At 39.3% G+C, this 20,978-nt stretch overlaps 1 pseudogene; it reads right to left on the bottom strand.

Moving 5' to 3' along the window:
* Positions 1-385: 385 nt before the first annotated feature.
* Positions 386-20,978, bottom strand: part of LOC110156374 (SID1 transmembrane family member 2-like) — a 32,088-nt pseudogene continuing 11,495 nt past the window's right edge.

Here is a 20,978-nt window from a genome sequence, read left to right as displayed (position 1 = left end):
AAGAAACACGGTAGCGGTCAAACACAGTGTGTAACCTCACGTATTTATCCCTGATAATGGTAAATTCCTGCTGCATTATCGGATGCACAAATAGAAGCACGGAAGAAGGAAAATGTCTTTTTCGTATTCTGAGTGAAAAGAATCCTCAATGGTGAATTAAATGACTTTCAAACATTCGCAGAGCAAACGTAGAAGATCCTAACAAACTGTGGACTCCAACAAGTTCAACAACACATCGAGACTCTTGGAGGTTTTCATCTTTTCTGCTGTGAATGGCCCAGGAGTTTCCACCAAGTCATTGTGGATATCGCCAAAGTGAATATTTGTCCAGGTAGTTGGTGATTCTGACCAGAAATTTAGTTTGTTCCACCTTTTGTCGGGGGTTGAAAAGGGTGATTTGGCTCCATCGATGCTTATGACCAATTTCTGGTCAAATGGTCTTGGGTCCTCTGCCGTTAGAGTGGATAAATAACCGGGATCAATACCCTTTACGTGCTTTCTCGCTCCGTCCGTCATGTTGAATTAGTGTTTCTTGCCGCCGACCAAAATAATTCCCAGCATGCAACGCACGCTTTTGTCAACAATGAAACTCGCCTATTGCCAATCTCTACTGATCTGAAGGTAAAATGTAGTTGTTAAAACTATCACTTGATGACATCACAAGGTGGAACAGAGCATTTTGAGCTTTGGAGATGTAGACAGACTAATAATAAAGTGTTACTCAAACATGTGTGAATGAAACAAAACACAACTCCAGGTCTGTGATCAAAGTGGTAACAACATTAGAACATGACTTAAATCTTAAAGTCACTTTTGCGTAATATGGGACCTTTAACAAACAAGACGGCAGTGATTGGGAAGATAATCCACAGCATTGTTTAAATAGTCTCTACCTGATTTTCTCCCATGTATTTGAGCAAAATTTGTCTGGTCTCAGTACAGATATATTGTATAAGCAGCTCTTGAGGTCAAAATAAGTCTGCTGTGTTCTGTCTGTATCTAATTATGAAGCGTTTTAATGTCAGATGATCCAGAAGCGAGCAGTTAGCATGCTAGTTGTTGTTAAAAGCGCTTATAAACTCATCCTGGTGAATAATCAGGATGCTCAGAATGCATAAGATAAGCGAGGAAGAACTTTGGAGCATTCCAAAGTGTTTCAAATGAGATCACTTCAGAAAATGGTGATATCTTTTCTTTGGACAGTGTCAAGGCCGTCGTCAATGGTCAGCAGGACCTAGAGGAAAAGACAGAGAAGAAAGGGAACATTTAGATTACATCACATTCCAAATGAAGCAAATAGAAAAGCATCTGAGGGACCCTCCACCAGAAAAGTTACACAATGCACCTTTTTCAGTAAAAATACAGAGACAGGAGCAAAACTAGTTTAGTTTAGTTGAATTTACTTATTTAGTGTCATGCACCATTTAGTTGGTGCCCAGCCCACATGGACATATAAGACACATGAAACAATAAGCAGACAGATCACACATCAAACATAAAGTGTCCTCTTATGAACATCCCAGGCTTTCAACACAAACTGAGCCAACTTTAAAACATTAAATTTAAACAAATACTCCCGTGTCTCCTCATCAGACACAACAAACAAACAGTAAGATACATTAGACACAACTGACAGTGCAGCTCATGATACTAGGACAGAAAATGCATTTCATTTTCAAGTCACATAGAGCACATGTGTGCAACATTTGTTCGAAGTTGGCACATTAACTCAAATTAAATGTGCTAAAATCCAGTTCTGTAATGTAATGTAATGTAGTGAAGGAAGAAGTATTTGTGCCTTTCAAGGCTAAAACTTGGTAGTAGTACACAAAAAAGAAGAAAACAGGGCTCCACAATATAACATGAAGGTGAACTATATAACTCGAAAACCTAAACCTCTCTATCTCCATGGAGTGTTTTGAAAGTTCATACCAGAAAAGATCCAAACATGGAGACGGAGGACAGGAAGTGCCAGACGTCATGACTGTCAAAGAAAGAAAACAGGGTGCACTCTCTGTTATGTTCCCGAGACTCTGCTGCAGTTTTCTGAACGGGAAACAAGAGATGCATTAATGATTCTCCATTTTTATGTAATTTGGTAGAATAAAACCAGTTGTAAGTGTAAATTATACTTTTAGAAGCAATTTGCAAAGAAAAGTTGAATAAAAAAAAAAAAAAAGTTACATTTCAGGAAGTACAGAGTTCTATTTTAGATAGATCACACCAGGGAGAATTCTACCCAAAAGTTCGAAACAATTTACACACAAGACACACTTTCAAAGTTAACACATTTATTTTGTTGACATTTTCTTACATATTTATTAATCAAATATTAATTTCTGTGTACATTAGAGGAAAAATTGAATAAAATTCAAATGGAAAATTGAATAAATATAAGCAGATTGCTTGGGAACAGTTATAGAATTCCCTGGCGTGATGTTGTGATTTCCAAACAGGAAGTCAAATTTTCAACATAAAACATTTTACACCTGTGTCACTGGATATAATATAAATACGATGGTACACGGTAATTACAGGGTATTAGAGTAGTCGTATGGGCTTTTGACCACAAGACTAGAATTTGGCTCTAGGAGGGAGTGGCAGGAGACAGACTTTTGGTTTGGTACCATTTATTATGACATGGTGTGTTCATGGTGGAGGCTGTAGTGTGTTTTTATTGAAAGTAGTTGTCCAACCTGGCAAAGGCACTTTAAAGAAGATTTTTTGGGGTTGCCTTGTCACGATCTGCATGTCGGTCTGCAATATACAGTTCTGAAACATGAGGGAGCTAGTGAGTCAGTGAATCCTATCTGCCCTGAACGAGTGTCCTGCAGCTAAAGTTGAGAAATGTTTGCTTGGTTGTCCAAAAAGAAGGTGATAAATCAGGAGCCAATCCTCAATGAAGCTGTACGAGTGTTGTTAGCACTGAAAATACAGATGGAAATGAGGCTGGCATTGATGCTGTTGAGCAGGAATCATCCTCCAGAACAAAGACTATTTTTGGAATTATGGCTTTATAAATTGCACTGGTCCTAACCAGGATGCAAGGCCAATGTGAATCATCTGCAATGAAAAACTGGCAAACGAGAGTTTGAAGCCAACTAAACTTATGAGACATTTAGAAACGCTACACCCCGATTTGGCCGACAGACCCTTAGATTTCTTTGAAAGAAAAGCAAAGGAGATTAAAACATCAGCAAACGTTCTATAGAAAAATGTCACATTAAATGACAAAGCCCAACTCGTCTCTTACACAGTTGCTTTCCATGTGGCCATAGAGAAACAGCCACACATTATTTATGAATAATGTCTATTGACTTAGGACACGAAGGTTTGTGACTTTTAAAATATGGATCCCCAGTCAATTAAAGGTGGTTTTACTTCTCAAATACCTAGAAAAACCTGCCTCTCAGATCTGACCTGTAACTTGGTCTGGTTTGGTGTTCATGGTTTGGTGTCCCCCCCCCCATCCCATACGCCACGCAGACAGTCCCCGTCTCGTCCTGTACGCCACGCAGACAGTCTCCCCCGTACGCCACTCGCAGACAGTCTCCCCTCGTCACGTACGCCACGCAAACAGTCCCCGTCCCGTCCTGTACACCGCGCAGACAGTCTCCCCGTACACCGCGCGGACAGTCTCCCCGTACGCCGCGCAGGACAGTCCCTCCTCCCGTTCCGTATACCGCGTGGACAGTTCTCCTGTACATCGTGCAGCTGCGCTACTAAACCAGAACTAAACCAGGGCTAAAACAGGTCTAAAAACAGGTCTAAAACCTGGACTAAAACTGGATTAAAACAGGATTTAGCCAGGACTTAACCATGCTGCCGGACCACCCACCGCGCCTCAGCCCAGTTCCTTTCGCTTCTCCGTGTCTGATAGAGTTTAAAACAGCAAAGGTTCCCATCCTCCTGAACTTGCAGGCGGGAGCGGTACAAAATATCGCAGATGTGGGCGGGAGCGGGACTGAAAATTACAATTCTTTGCGGGAGCGGGCAGGAGCGGGACTGCACAGTGTGGGAGCAGGACTGAAAGTTCTGTCCCGCGCAGACCTCTAGTCTAATGCCATACTGTGAAAAATTACAGACAAAGCAATAACATCCCCATGGAGAAAAGCATTTGATGAAAAGTTACACAATGCACCTTTTAATACTAAACATTAAAAAAAATTGCAGGTGAGAAACTGACCTGCCATGTGCTGCGACTCTGGAAGAAAAAGTACAGCGCGAAGCCCCAAACGATCGCAGTGAAGATGATGCAGAGGATGGCCAGCCGGGTGATCCTCTCTCTAAACCACAACTGAAAATACACAAACAATACAACCCCAGTTTTGCAATGTGGAAATGTTCTGGCCCTCAGGGAAATTTTGGTAACACTTTAGGGACCACCTAATAGCTAACTAATGGTAAAATGCATAATAAGTGTTCAGTTACATCAAGGTTAGTATTTATAAAGTACTTTCAATGTATTTTTGCGTAAGCCCACATTTGCAGTATTAAGATGTTACTACAGTCCCTGACAAAAGTCTTGTCACTTATCCATTTTGTAGAAACAAAAGCTTATAACCTGACTTTAAATTAATCGATTGGTTTTAGAAATGTCTCATATGAAGCTAAAACCCTCCCAAATTATGCTCAATATACTAAAATAAATTTGCTTCACTGAAGAAAGATTGATCATTTAATGAACACAGAAAGGTCAGATTTTGGCAAGACAAACGTCTTGTCGTCTTGTCATATGATGCACCCAATCCTAGATTACAGCCTCACCTGTGATCAGTTACTGATCAATCAATTAGTGGGTGTGTATAAAAAGAACCCCAGCACACCAGACCTTCACATCAACTGCAACTTGACCTCTGACAACATGCCTAAGATCCACCCTGAGACCAAAGCGTTAATTATCAAGAGGCTGAAGACCAGATCCACTGCTGAGGTGGTGACACCTTCAATGTGTCTCAGCGTCAAGTACAAAGAATAAGAAAAAGATCTGAAATGACTGGAGATGTTTTTGACAAGCCCAGGTCCAGCAGACCCCGCAAGACAACTGCTCGGGAGGACTGTTTGTTGTTTGGAAAATCCAAGGCCAGCCCCTTTTCCACTGCAGCAGACTCCACCAGGCCTGGTCACCTCAAGTCCCTGTGTCAACCACAACAGTTTGTAGAATTCTGTCTCCAAATGGCCTCCATGGTCGAATCAGTGCACAGAAACCAGCACTAAACAAAAGGCAATTAAAAAAACTGTGTGGCATTTGCCAAGGCCCACAGCCTGCTTAAAAGGATGGACACTGGAAAAGTGGCAGAAGGTGGATTTCTCATATGAATCCTCGGTTGATTTACATCACAGCCACCGCAAATATTGCAGGAGACCTACTGGAGCCACATGGATCCAAGATTCACCCAGAAAACAGTTAAGTTTGGGGGCAGAAAAATCCTGGTCTGTGTTCCATCCAGTATGGGGGTGTGCGAGACATTTGCAGGGTGGAAGACAATATCAATAGTCTAAAATATCAAGAAGTATTAGCTCCTCTTACATTCCCAACCATAAAAGGGGTCAAATTTTGCAGCAGGATGGTGCTCCATCACATACTTCTATCTCTACATCAAAGTTTCTCAAGGTGAAGAAGGTCAAGGTGCTCCAGGACTGGCCAGCCCAGTCACCAGACATGAACATCATTGAGCATGTCTCTGGGGTAGAATGAAAGAGGAAGCACGGAAGGCAAAACCAAAGAATCTTGATGAACTCTGGGAGGCATGTAAGACGCTTTCTTTGCTATTCCTGATGACTTCATCAACAAATTGTATGAATCATTGTTGAACTGCATGGATGCGTCCTTCAAGCTCATGGACGTCATACAAGATATTAAATATGGATCTCACAGCACCACTACTTCATTCACTGACGTTATGAAACATATTTTTGTATTTGAAGTAAATTATTGGTTCAATTTTCTGTAGGCGACAAAACTTTTGTCTTGCCAAAATCTGACCTTTCTGTGTTCATTAAATGATCAATCTTTCTTCAGTGAAGCAAATTTATTTTAGTATATTGAGCATAATTTGGGAGGGTTTTAGCTTCATATGAGACATTTCTAAAACCAACTGATTAATTTAAAGTCAGGTTATAAGCTTTTGTTTCTACAAAATGGATAAGCGACAAGACTTTTGTCAGGGACTGTTTTTTTTTTTTTGCCATTAACCCTTTCAGACCAACGGTATCATATACAATGCCTGGGAATATGCTTTATAGAACTGTGTAGAACTTTCCAACCATAACAGATAGAAAGTTTTTTTTTTTTTTTTTTTTGCAAGCATATTTCTGGAATTCTGGAAAAAGAGTGTCCATTAGGAAGTTTGTTTTTCACCAAACTCATACCCTCCATCCATTTTGATTGGTCCAAACTTTGCCAAAGAGTGCAGTGAATCAAAATGGTCGATGCTCTGAGTGTCTGTGTTCATAACAATTGAAAAAGTCGCTCTAAGTGCACTTATTTCTCAAATAAATGGCAAATTTCACATCTTGGTCTGTGCAATTGTGCATCTCTTGCTATTTCAGGTTTATTTCAGTCAAAATGTACAAATCCAAATGTAATAAAGTCCATGGAAATGCAGAAAATGATGTGACTCTGAGCCCTGGACCAGGAAAGTCATGGGGCCTTTGCACTTTTTGTTTTTGTTTTTTGTTTTGTTTTGAGGCAATAATGATATTTTGAGTTTACTTACAGCCTTGATATTTTGCCGTTTTATAGCTAAGGCCCTAAATTAAACATTTATGTCCAAAAAGTTGTTGATATGTGTTTGCGGTGTGTTTTGTATGAAAACATTTTTATTTTTTTTTTTTTTCATTTGTATTTCTGGTCAAATGAATATGTGCTCCTTAAATTAAAGTGTCACCAGAAATCTGCCATAGACCATAGGGTCTGTCCATATGAAATCAACCGCCCTCCCCTATGAGCCGTCTCAGATTTGGTTACTTTTTTTTTTTTTACCTCCGCCAAGGAGGTTATGTTTTTGCCGGCGTTTGTTTGTTTGTTTGTTTGTTTGTTTGTCTGTTAGCAACATAACTCAGAAAGTTATGGACCGATTTTGATGAAATTTTCAGGATTTGTTGGAAATGTGAAAAGGAAGAACTGATTTCATTTTGGGGGTGATCCGGAAGAAATCCTGGATTCTGGATCACTTTGAAATTTTTGTTAAAATTGTGGTAAATGGGGCCAAAAATTTTGTTTCTCAATATCTCGGTTAATTATTGACCAAACCCCATGAAATTTGACTCAGGGATGGACAATGGGATCCTCTTTCATATTCCAAATTGAAAGATACGAGACAAATATTTATGGAAAACACAATTAATATGAGGGAGACTGTAGTCCTTGGCGGAGGTCTGCGCTCTCTGAGTGCTTTTCTAGTTTAATTTCTAAAATCACCAAATGAAAGAATCTCAAATTTTAGCTCAATTCCATGAGCCGTTCCTGAGTTATGGCCCTTTGAAATTTTAGGGCCATGCTCACTTTTTCTGAAGCCTTAATTTATAATCATGTTTGAGAGACCAGAACTTCATCAAAAATAGAGCTAGGAAGTTGAAAATGTGTATTATTGTAGATTCTTGGTAGATTATAGATAGATTCTGAATCTGTTGTCAAATATTGGGTATCTCTATTAAGGGGGGCGCTGTGGGCTCCTAAAATCTCACATTTGGTTGCCGATCAAATTTTTACCAGAGAAACTTTGGCATATTCTGATTAGTTTAAAGTAATAAAAACATCTACTATTAACTTCCTTCATTTCAAATAGAATTCTTGAAAATGAGTCTCACGGGTCATTTTTGGTGGAGCTTAGGCACTTCTCTACCTGCAGAAAGGTTCAGTTACCTTTAATAGACTTAAACACTATTTGCTTGTTATAAGGGAAGACAATTGGAGATTTGACAACAGATTCAGAATCTATGACCAAGAATCTATAACAATACAAATTGTCAGCTTCCTAGTTTTATTTTTGATGAAGTTCTGGTCTCTCAAACATGCTTATAAATTAAAGCTTCAGAAAAAGTGAGCATGGCCCCAAAATTTCAATGGGTCATAAATCAAGAATGACTCAAGGGATTGAGCTAAAATTTGAGATTCTTTCATTTGGTGATTTTAGAAAATTTTTGAAAATGTTTCAACCAAATCTGAGATGGCTCATAGGGGAGATTCCTTGAAAATGGCTGATTTCATACAGACTGTCCCCATAGCATTCAAAATGACAGTTACCTTCATGATGATGTAATAGGCGAGGTACATGAGCAGGTTACAGATGGCGATGGCCAACACGTGTGAGCTGAAGTCTTCTGGTCTCTTAATGAGTCCATAGAGAGCTCTGTGAAAACAGGCAGAAAAACACAACACACTTTTTGTTTGTCTCATGACTTAAAGGTGCACTGTGTAACTTTCTGGTTGGGAGTCGGTCACCTGCTCTGTTTGGAAGGTTCCAGAGCATGACATTAAACAGCTCTATCTTACATTTATTCAATTAGAGTTGGTTTTAGAGCTCAAAAATACCTAGAAAAACAAGCATTCTGACTGGGAGCAGGGTTGCTTTTCCACAGATCTGACCTGTAATTTAGCCTGGCTGGTTCTCCATGAAGATAGAAAAGTTTAACACCATACTGTGAAACATTCCAAACAAACCAATAACATCTCCACCAGAAAAGGGACGTAACTGAATACATGAAGCGAGAATATGTGTTCTGAATATAAACTTGGAGTAGCTGTATTCAGGTACAGTTAGGTTTTCATTTGACGGTTTTCAGAGTACAGTTACTTTTCTAAAAATCAAAGGAATACAAGATCTTGTGAGACAAAACTTCCACAAGATCTTGCACGCATGAGAAAAATGACCTTGTGAGGGTTAAGTATTGGTGAGTTACATCTCTTAAAGTTCCAGAAAGTATTAGAATGGAAACAACAATATGAAAAAACTGGAAACTGAATTGTGAAATGTATATATTAGGAATTATGTTAAAATCCCATCTTGTCTTGTTGTCGTGGGCCCAATCTCATATCTCGCCTTGTCTTGTGTAAACTGTGTATCTGTATAATGTATAACTGCACATGCAACTACAGGAACACTGAAAACATTGGTGTATGGATGTGTGAGTTTTAACTTTTCCAAAGAGTGATAGGAAATTAAGTTGTCTTTACACTATCATTTGTGGCCATACCGGCTTGTCAAAGCCTAATCTTGTCAGATCTCAGAAGCTCAGCTGGTCAGTACTTGAATGGGAGACACTGGGAAAATCAGGAGCCACAGTGCAGCGCCAGTCACAAAAACTGTCATTGTGTCCTTAGGCAAGACACTTCACCCACATTGCCTAGTATGAAAGTGGAGTGTGCGTGAGTGATGGTGGTGGTCAGAGGGGCCGATGGTGCAGATTGGCAGCCTCACTTCTGTGAGTCTGTCCCAGGACAGCTGTGGCTGCAATAGTAATTTACCATCACCAAGTGTGGAGTGACTGAATAATGAACTGTAAAGTGTCTTTGAGTGTCCAGAAAAGCACTGTATAAACTGATGCATTATTATTATTATTAGTAGTAGTAGTAGTAGTATTTAAATGCACAACTGTAAAAGTATTCTAAGTATTCAGTATGTAAGTAGTAGTAGTAGCATAGACTGTATGTATGAGCATGTATATGTAACGCTGTAGCTGTCGCGTGCCAAATAGGAAGTGTGGCAGGAGGCTCTTCCGGCTCCTTCTGACTCTGGCTTTAGTTGACTTACATTCATTTTGGTCAGTTTTTTTTTTTTTTTTCTCGCTATTTCACCTGTCAAAAAATCCTATTGATAACATAGAGCCTGGCTCCAGATTTGCTCCTGTAGCCGTGAGCATCACGAGCTTTTTGAGCAGTACTGAACACTATGGGTGACGTCACACTTGCTTAGTCCACTTCTTTTTAACAGTCTATGAGAAGTAGTCAGTATGTAATTTAGAGCTGTTTAATGTCACATTGGGGAATATTCTAGGCAGAGCAATGATGTATCCATAGAAACAAGTTCCTATACCTCTTTTTTGAGGTCTCAGTCCGCTTGAGTTAGTCAGAGTCCGAGTACGATTGAAGCTTTTAAACCAGCGAAAACAAACCCGGCTAAGAGCTTTTGGTTCAACTGTAACGTTTGTTGTGCACCAACTGCTGTCGGTGTGAAAGAACCCTTAGTCTTGCTTTAGTCCTGGTTTGGTCCTGGTTTGGTCTTGGTTTAGTCTTGGTTTAGTCCTAGTTTAAGTCCTGGTGTAGTCTTGGTGTAGTCCTGGAATAGACCTGGTTTAATCCTGGTTTAATCCTGTGATTTGAATGCATTTCTTATTGTGTAAAGCACTTTGCACTACTTTGTGTATAACTGGTGTTATACAAATAAACTTGTCTTGCCTTCAAAATGAGATTTATAAAAAGAAATGTACTTACAGACACACGTTGATAACATTCCCCAACACAAGGAGAACAAAAATCAGTCGATCCTAAAAGAGATAAAGAGTCCATTTCATTAAAAGCAACATGATTATTGTTAAAGGTGCACTGTGTAACATTTTGGTTGGCGGTCTGTCACCTGCTTGTTTCTATCTCATTGCTCTGTCTGAAATGTTCCACAGTATGACTTTAAACAGCATTTCCTTACATTTATTCAGTTATATGGTTTTATAGCTCAAAAATATCTAGAAAACAGACATTCTGACCGTTAGTGGGGTTGCCTCTTCACAGATCTGACCTGTAACTGTGTTTGGAATGTTTTATGGTACAGTATTAGACCTTTTTATCTTCATGGAGATCAAACCAGATCAAGTAAAAACATCTCCATGGAGAAAAGCATTTGATGGACCCTCCACCAGAAAAGTTACACAATGCACCTTTAATGGGGAATTAATAGGTTGATTTAAATATTTGAAAAACGTACAATGCGCACGAGGCCTTTGAACAATCTTATCCAATCTGTGTAAATATACAAACAAAACAGACATGAGTGCAGGTTAAAGGGCCCATCTCATGCAAAATCAACTTTTCAGATCTTTCTACCTTCTACGAGTGATGTGTATATACCTTGTATATGTCGCCAAAGTGTTTTTAGATTAATTTGGCATTTTTTTTAACAAATTGTAGTATATTTCTGCCACTCTTCCACTTGACAGCGAACTGAAGCTGTTAAAACAATGACACGGCAGATACACCTATGGTGCATTTGACGTAGCAGAAAACGCTTCGCACCCACTGATGCTGAGGATGATGACAGCGAACACAGAAGAGGAAGCGGCGCTCTGTTTACCTCCGGAGGTCGAGGCCGAGTTGTTCAGAAGTGACACCGAGGATGAAGAATTGAATGGATTTAGTGATTTGGAGTGAGATGGAGAGTTTGGTAAACTTGTTCTGTTGTTTATGTTATAGTTTATCTGAAGAACTGTTCATATGTGACATTAACAGTCTGTTGTTCTCTCTTCTATTGTTATTACTAGAACTTGACTTTCAACAGGAAATGTCAGTTCCAGCACCAGAGGAACCGCACCAAAGTTGGTCATTTGGTGCGGATTCAAGTGAACCGAGACCACCTCTTTTTTGAGGTCTCGGTCCGCTTGATTTGGTTCGGGTCCGAGTCCGATTGACGCTTTCACACAAACGCAAATGAACTGAACTAACCACTTTTGGTTCAAATGGACCATTTGGTGCGCACCAAATACTGTTGGTGTGAAAGCACCCTTATATACCGTATTTTATGGGCTATTAGGCGCTCTGGATTATAAGACACTCTGTCATTAAATGGTCTATTTTTGACCTTTTTTCACAAATAAAACTTTAAAGGAAACACAACAGTGTGATGGGTGAGTGGTTTTGTTTGTTTGTTCGTTCACGGTGACTCTGGGCTTTGTTCAGTTGTGGCGTGTAGGGAGGGTGCTGTCTGGGACCAATGGATTGTCGGCGTGTTCGCAGTGACTCAGTTGTTCAGTCGTGTCTAGAAGTGGCACATTGCACTCGCTTTTTCGGTTCGTTCCTCCGTTTTCCGTTCCTCGTTGGCGTGGAGTGATGAGTGTGTCTGTGGGTGTTTTTGGCTGTGTGGTCGCTGTCTGCTCCATGTGTGTTTGTGTGTTCTGTGGGTGGTGCGGCTTTATAGTTTACTGAAGTCGTGCTGGGTCATCCGAGTGGATTCGTGTATAGGGCACTCTGGATTGCAAGGCACGCCATCGTCTTTTGATGGGGTTGGAGGCTTAAGAGCGCGTCTAAAAGCCCGGAAAATATGGTATGTTTTTTTCCTTCTTCATTACAAATTTTTTGGCTGGTGCGACTTATACTTCAGAGCAACTTGTAGTCCAAAAATACGGTAATACTTTTATTAATTGTCTGTCTAAATCACTTAAACTCAAAATGCTCTATTCCACTTTGTGATGTCATGAAGCTGTCATTTTCAAGCTCCTGTTACCTTTAGTTCAGTAGAGATTGGAACTCCAGGGCTGAAATCATCAAGATGATTATAGTGAAGATGTGTGGAGTATAAAAACACAGTGAGCACTTCTTGTATTACTACATGACATCACAAGGTGGAACAGAGTGTTTTCCCATTTATTCCTTGCATTAAGTCACTCCCCCTTCAGAGCACTACTGCAACACAATCAGCGTGTGTCCCACTATTGAAACTACTGCACATCGAATCAGGTTTGTGAAGTCACTGTGCACAGTTTGTATCATGTTTTTGCATATTTATGGAGAATTGTCATGTGGGAGCGTGGGTGATACTAGTGTAGGCTTGTGGGCTCGTAAGGAGAATTCAAATAGGGCCCAGGAGAGATCGCTAGATTACTCAAACATGCATGGATGATATCTAAACCTCTTTAGGCATGTTTTTGATGAGGGAACAATATAAGTATAACAGTACGAGTATAACATGGTAGAAAGCTCCAAAAAATGATTTTGCATAATATAACATCATAATATCTAAGTTTTCATAATTTTGAGCACACCACAGATATGAAATGTATATTATACCTTTCCATGAGCCAAAGAGCAGTGCAGTCAGAAGAAAGGACAAAATGTGAATGATTGAGAAAACAATCCAAAACCCTAAACTGTCATGTTCCTTAACCTGCAAATGTAAAGCAGTAAAATTAGAATGAGTCCATACGATGTACCTGATGTACGACTGTTGTAACAGAGGTTATGCAGATGACATCACAACCTACATCACAACCAATCAGTATTTCCCTAGGAGTGTGATGCTGTTTGCACTGCTCTATCTGAAGCTCTGTCACTCAAATTAGACTTTAATCTGAGTTTTATTTTTACACATCTGACAGACGTGATTTGTGCAGTTAAACAAGTCTCTCGCACTTAAAATTACAGTCGCAAGCAGTTTTTTTAATTAGTCACTCTCACATTTTGGTTGAAAATCATAGTATCATATTGATCATAGGCTCCTGATATATACACTACCAGTCAAAAGTTTTAGAACACCACACTTTTTCCAGTTTTTCTGTTTCCTGTTGACCAAAACATATTCTAAACTTTTGATTGATGTGTGTGTCCACCTTTGTCAGATAGAACAGCTGAACACACTCGCAGCTCGTTCTTTTTACAACAGAAATCAAATATTGTTCAAGAAAATTCTTCCCAAGTCTGTTGCAGAAGTTTCCATAAATGTGTGGCACTTGTCGGTTGCTTCACTCTTCTGTCCAGTTCATCCCAAACCAGCTCCATGGGGTTTAAGTCTGGACACTGTGCTGCTGGACACTCCAGGTTTTCAAGTTTACCATCTTGTTCTTTTTTCCTGACTGTTCAGTTTTTACCTTTGTATCATTTCAAGCTCTTCATTAAACTTGCATGACTTGAATTGCAATAAATAACTGGAAAAAATTGGGTGTTCTAAAACTTTTGACTGGTAATGTAAATATATATTATTTATCTGTGTTGGTTAAGGAGTGAATGTTGTGATGCCATCTGGAACCCAGCAGCTGTGTACTGGTGTACTGACTCCGATCACAGACAGGTAGACGACCACAGCGAGGCAGCAGTACAAACTGTGGGCTCGGGAACTGATGTTTGTGTGTCTGTTCTGGTACAATTTAAACATGCAGAGCCCAGCGATGATGTACATGAAGGACGTGTCTGCAAACACAAGGAGAGGATCAGCTGACCAATACAACAAACACATGTTCAATGGAAATGGAGAATTCAGCATGGTGTGAATCATTAAAAAAAAAAAAAAAGATAAAAAAGACTTAAGAAATGTTTTCTTTTCTTCATTTACGACTGTCTGTGTAAATGTCTCCGGCATCACAAACACCTTCCTCCACCAAAATCAGCATATATATGTTACTGCCCCATTCATTCCAATGAGACCGTTTCTGACAGTGTCACACCTGCATGGTTGGAGATAGAGTTATGTCCTCATTGGGTTTTTTGTTCAGTGTGATATGGGGAATATGTGGACCAAATTTCAGGGTTCTATGACAAACACATGTTTTTCATCCCAGTTAACCAAAATCCATGTATTTCTGTGACATGTATTTCAAATGAATGTTGCCATGGCAACACAGTTACAAATAGAAGTATGTCCTCATTGGCTTTTTTGTTTAGTATGGCAAAAAGCATGCCCGTCATATCATTATGTTCAGCTAAAAACTTTGCAATTCAGTTGAAAATTCACTATGACCAAATTCAAGGTCATATTCAAAATGTAAGTGGAAATGTTTAATTGCACATGGGAGGAGATGGTGTGAGCTTGTTGTTTCCAGATTTGGTCCAGTATGGCCAACATCCTGTTTTTGTCATGTTCTGACATGTTCTGTTTTTTGTGCCAGGCCCTATGAAAATCAGAGTTTGAGATGGCTCTACTAAGTCATGTTTTAGCTTTTTTTCAGGACCTTTGCTCAAGATTAGAGCTAATTATTACATACAACTATTGTAACTATTGCCCTGGAGACAGCCCATCTGCACCAACAACCAAGTGTATTGCCTAAGGACACGAATGGGAATCAATCCTCTGCCCTTTTGTTTGGGGAACCACTACTGTAACCACTGAGCTACTGTCGCTCAGTGTTATTCTGATATAACATTAGGATATTTCTGTTAAAGAAAATGTAGTGTGCGTTTTCTTTCAGCTCCTTCCATTCCAGTCCTACTGCACAGAGAACCAGAGCCAGGAAAGTCTTACCAAACTGAAAGTTGTTGGCGTTGGGACAGACGTGGTAACAGGCACTGAGGAAACCCTGCGTTATAAGAGCTGCACCCATGGCGTAGAACATGCCACAGCATTTGTGGATACCAAACTCCTGCAAGAAAAAAACATTACTGTCTCCATGGAGATGCTAATGCCTTCCTGTAATGTTCCACATTCTGAGGACCTCTTCCCATTCAAATGCTCAGTTCATTTGTTTTTAACTTGTTAATCGCTTTGGCGATGGTCCTTGTCTGCCCCCCACCCCCAGGGAATGTTGGTGACATCAGATGCAAACTATCAATATCCCTTTAAAATAAGAAAATCATACTTTTGATGGTGAAAATGAAACTTCCAGTGTTTTCTTACCAAAGCGTTGGTGTCCTTGTGGGCCAGAGCTCGCTTGTGGGTCCAGAGCTCGCTTGTGCTTGACTTCTCTGATGCGCACAGTAACGAGGAAGACCAACCCCAACAGCACATAGCCCAAATTACTCAGGATATTGTTGAAAGAGCTGAGAAGTGAAAGTAAGTGGAGTAACTAGATGATTGAATAGTTTGGATTTAATATTTGATTTTATCATTATCATTTTCATTACATCGCATTTTATTTTTTTTCCATGTTGTAACTTTGTTTAGAAAGGCACTGTATAAATAAAATATTACTATTATAGTTGGAAATTCACACTGTGGTCGGTGATATTTAGTTAATGATATTAGTGTTAAATATATAATATTTAATGCTAATATCATAAAATAAAAATCATTAAATATTATATACGTAAAGCTATTTAATATAAAGATTTAAGTGTTTCCAGTCATTTCTTTCTCTTCTATAGGAGAGTCTTATTTGATTAAGATTGATTAAGATATGGGCCTGTGGAAATGAGCTCAAATCAAATTAATCTAAATGAGTGAATAATGGTGATTGGTGATGTAATGGTGACATTATATGTAGTTAATACGATTAACTGAGATTCAGGAGCAGGACCACGCCTCAGCCGCCCTCTCCTCTCACCGGCGAACCACAACTCACCTGACCACGCCTCTAATTTCCCAGCAGCCTATATGAGCACCTTTCCCATCATCCCAGTTTGTCTCGGCGACTCGACCCACCCTCCCATCCCTATTTTGTCTTTCAGTCATAAGACCCCTACAAGGGGGGTCCCGTTCCGGCTGGGCAATTGAGATTGAGACGGAGCCCCCACCCATAGTCTCAACCCAGCCATCTTTGCCTCACTTTGTACATTATCAATAAACTACTTCGCACTATGTTGTCGTTGGCGTGGTCCTAGCTAGTGAATTAATGGCTAAATTGTCCAAATGAACGACGCAGATTCACATGAATGAGTTTAGATTTGACATAACTAAGGTCTTAAATAAATAAATAAAGTCTTAGCCTGATTTATCAGCCGGTTTCACTTCGCAGAGTTAGAATTCATTCACCTGATGGTAGGCGGGTACTTTTTTTTATTTAACTAATTACTACTGTTTGGTCATGACGAATGTAAAGCATCACTGACAGGGCCAAATGTTATATTAAGCTTTTCCCAAATCCTGTAGGAAGAAGAACAATAACATCTTGATAAAATTCACCAAACATTCTCTTTGTTCTGGCTTTAAATCATCAATTTCGGGAATCGTTGCCGACATTGAATATATGACTCTTCACTGATTGGCTGGTGCCCGAACTCGCTCTTCTGGGGTTTTTTTTGCAAACCATCTAGTGTATTTTGATTCCTGACCGCTCGAGTCGCTGGAGAGAAATGAAATTGAGCAGAAGCACTAGGCGGTGCCAGCCTGGCTAATAAAGTCTGATCACCGTGTGCAAACAGCATCAAACCTGTGTCTCTAATCCAAAGAAACATGTTGTCAAACTGGTGAGGTCAGGGTCAGGCTTTGGCTTTCTTGGACCTATACAACTGTAAATGGAAAAACGAAAGGTCGCTTATTTCGTCATGGCAACGTGAACTGACTGTATTTAAACTGCGAAAGCTCATTTCAGCAGAATACCCGGCCTGGTCAGGCCAAAAAAGCTCTAATCTGCACATAAATGATTATTTTGACAAATAAAATGATATGAGGTCTTCAGTATACAGTATAATACTAATCTATTCTCTCTAAAACAGAACTGTTGCTTCCTGTGATTTTCAACAGATTTTTCACCTTTTATTCACAAATTTCTTCTTGGTGTAAACTATACTCTTCTTTTACATGTGGTTTTACCCCATCAAGTTAAAGGTACACTGTGTAACATTTGTAGTGGAGAGTTTGCCACCTGCTTTGCCTGGAATGTTCCATGGTATGACTTTAAACTTTTACATATAGTATTTATTCATTACAGGGGTTTCTAGTGCCCAAAAATACAATCATTCCTTCTGTGAATAGGGGCGACTCTCCACAGATCTGGACTGCAACCTGCTTGTCTCCCTCGTGATAGATGGGTTTAATCTGGACATAAACTGATAAAATGTTTTGCGCCAAAATTACAGAACCATAAACGAGTGCTGTTTTTCAAAATCTGGTACAGTTTCCTTCAACTTTCCTCACCTCAGACGTCCCACTGGATGATGGCACAGGAAGTTGTAGTAGCAGATGTCTTGGTTTCCTATTACATCAGCAATCTGAAAGAACAAGTGACACTGCTCAGAAAATGAAAAGAACACTTAGCAAACACATCAGATCTCAGAGTGAAAAAAACATCTGATGTGTTTTCAAAGTGTTACTTAAATACACTGCTCAAAAATGTAAGGATCATTCTGTACATTGTAGGTTTGTCAAATGTACCAAAAATCTGATGCTGATGAAGCTAGTATCAGAACTAAATACTGATTTGAGCAGGTATTGATACTAAAAAACACATTCACAGGACAAAAATGAATCTTTCCTTAATGTCTTTAGAATGATGTTTAGCTGTATCAGAACAAGTAGAAGAGCACATATATATATACGTGTATGTGTATATATATGCACACATGTATATACATGTATATGTATACATGTATGTGTGTGCGTGTATATGCACACACACACACACCCATATATGTAATGTGTATATGTAATGTATGAATGTACAGGTATGTGTATATATGTATGTGTAATGTAACTGTATTGTTTTTGTCCTTGTCATGATTGTATATCTGTGTATATTAAAAAAAAAAAAAAAAAGTCTAGTATCCAGTTTAGGTCATAGAATCGTTATCCGTTTTTTCCATTATTCATTTAAACACAAAATCGGAAATTGAAAAGAATTAATCGTTATAATTTCTTTTCTTTTTTTTTCATTTTGGTTTTGGAGACAAAAAATAAAGAAAACTGTTGTTTTTTTGTTTTCTTATTTTTGTTTTTATATTGAAAAACGAATGAACAAATGATACACAGATTTGTTAATGTCACATATGGACAGTTCTTCACATAACTACAGCATAAACAACAGAACAGAACAAGTTTACCAAACTCTCCATCTCACTCCAAATCACTAAATCCATTCAATTCTTCATCCTGTCACTTCTGAACAATTCCTCAACCTCCGGAGGTAAACAGAGCGCCGCTTCCTAGAATTATTCGGGCCTTTCTGAATCCCGACAGGATGGTTTCGGTGTCACTGAAGTCCAGACTTTGTTGATCCATCCTGTGACTTCAGAAAAGTTGCATGATGCATCCTCCCAGTTGTCGTGAAACTGTGTTCTCTATCCTCGCTTTCCACCAGTCCCTCACAGGTTTCTCGCTCACTCCAAACTTTCTTTCTGCCGCGTTTTTGGCGTTTTGCATATTTCACTACTTGCTAGCCTGATTCAGCCAGTTTTACTTCTTTTTATTTCATTTCAAATTGTACAAACCGTCTGAAATTGCAGCCTTGGATTTAGTTCGCTCGATGTTAGGTGAGTACTTTTTATCATTTAACTAGCTACTATTTGGTTGTGACGTATGTAATGCAATGCTAACGGGGCTAACGGGTATATTAAGCTTTTCCCAAATCCCGTAGGAAGAAATACAATAACGTCTTTCCCCTTGATGAAATGAACCAAACATTCTCTTTGTTCCGGCTTTAAATCCTCGATCTCGGGAATCATTGACAACACTGAATGTATGGCTCTTCGCTGATTGACTGGTGCCCGAACTTCCACTTCCGGGGTTTTGCGAACTGTCTATTATATTTTGATTGCTGACCTAGTGCTGGAGAGAAATGAAATTGAGTGGAGGCACTAGTTGGCTCCAGCCTGACTAAACAACTTGCAGCAGGACAGCGACTTTTTCTTCAGGAGACATGTGCCGTAGAGTGACGTGACAGTGGTACAGGAGTAAGAGGAGCAGCAGATACTCACACACAAGACTAGAGCCTTTTAACTCTTTCCCCCCTGGACGCCTACTAGGAACAACCCATACATATGTTACTAGTTCTGCCCATAGAGCATAATTGCATAAAAGAAAACAGACTTCCACGAGTGATTATAAATGATTTTTACACTCATGAACTTAATTGTAACACAGACATATTTGTATCTCTGGAAACCTTAGACTCTGAACTATTCATTTATGGATGTTTAAATGTGATTCAACTCATTTATAGGTGCATAACAGCTCACTGAAAATGAGAGTTTACCTGGTCAGGTGCAAACTCGAAAACAAAAAACTACATTCAGCATCTGATATCTGCATGTTCTGAGTACTATATTCATAAAAAAAATAAAAAAATATACTTTGTCAAAGTATTTAAACAGATTTCATATCACCAGATACAGTATAGCCAAGTGTACACCTGTTTTTACCTGTTTGTACACCTGTGTGCACCCAATTAATTTTTTTCCATTTAACTTATTCAACTCATTTAGCTTATTCAACTATTTATTTATTATTATTAATAATAATATAATAATAAAACTCTTCCCCGTCAGTGGGTGTCCAGTATTTGTCATCTTGGCTATTTTCTCGTGCGCAGAGCTCCGCATAAGCGTTTTTTCTGTAGCGATTCTGTTATACATCGCATCTTGGAAAAAAAGACTGAAATATTTTAAAGCACTGGCCTGGGCAACATCCAGATTTCAGGGCAATTTTGGTTCATAATCGAGTATAAAGCTCAGATAGTTTGTTCGGACATCGCAGGACTCCACACAGACGCATCAGCGACATTCTCATCTTCTCCCCGAAAGTCCGTCGCTATCGCTGTTTTCCACTTTATAATCAACTTCAACATCATCACTTTGAAATCTATAAAAGTCACTTTCTCTAAACTTATCCATAAAATACGTCCACTCCTCATTATTTCTAAAACTGTGCGCCGCAGCGCCGCGATCTTTCCATTGCACGTGTTTCGTGTTGTGTTTTTTCCGGAAGCTACCATCGTCACTATTTCGATTAACTTCAGAAAAAATCGGCGAAAACATATCCTTGAATCCTATTGGTCAGTCTAGTGTGGGTTGTAGTGGCCCCCACCTATCACAGTCTCTGTTTACATGTGAAAAACCGAGCCGTTTCTAAAGGTCGTCAAATCTCGTCTTTAGTGATACGGCGGAGGTGTCAAAAGTCGTCATTAAGGGTTCAGGGGGGGTCGTCAAATGTCGTCTTCATGGGGGAAAGAGTTAATATATAAGTCGCACCGGAGTATAAGTCGCAGAAAACACCCAAACCATAAAAAAAGTGTTTGTTTTTTTAATTATTATTGTGGTATCAGAATTAATAGTGATATATGTTTGTATTGTGATGAAGTCTTTAAAAATAAGATTTAAAAATCATTACCGTTTGATAAATTAAGACCACCTGGCTCACAGGCAAAGCGTAAAGGCAGCGACCGTGGCAGTGTTCCTAAAACATAAAGAA

This window comes from Boleophthalmus pectinirostris, unplaced genomic scaffold, assembly GCF_026225935.1.
Source record: "Boleophthalmus pectinirostris isolate CB_2022bp ecotype Guang Dong unplaced genomic scaffold, ASM2622593v1 HiC_scaffold_20, whole genome shotgun sequence".
NCBI classification, from domain to species: Eukaryota; Metazoa; Chordata; class Actinopteri; order Gobiiformes; family Gobiidae; genus Boleophthalmus; species Boleophthalmus pectinirostris.
Note: the sequence above shows the minus strand (reverse complement) of the source record. Positions and strands in the feature narration are given on the sequence as shown.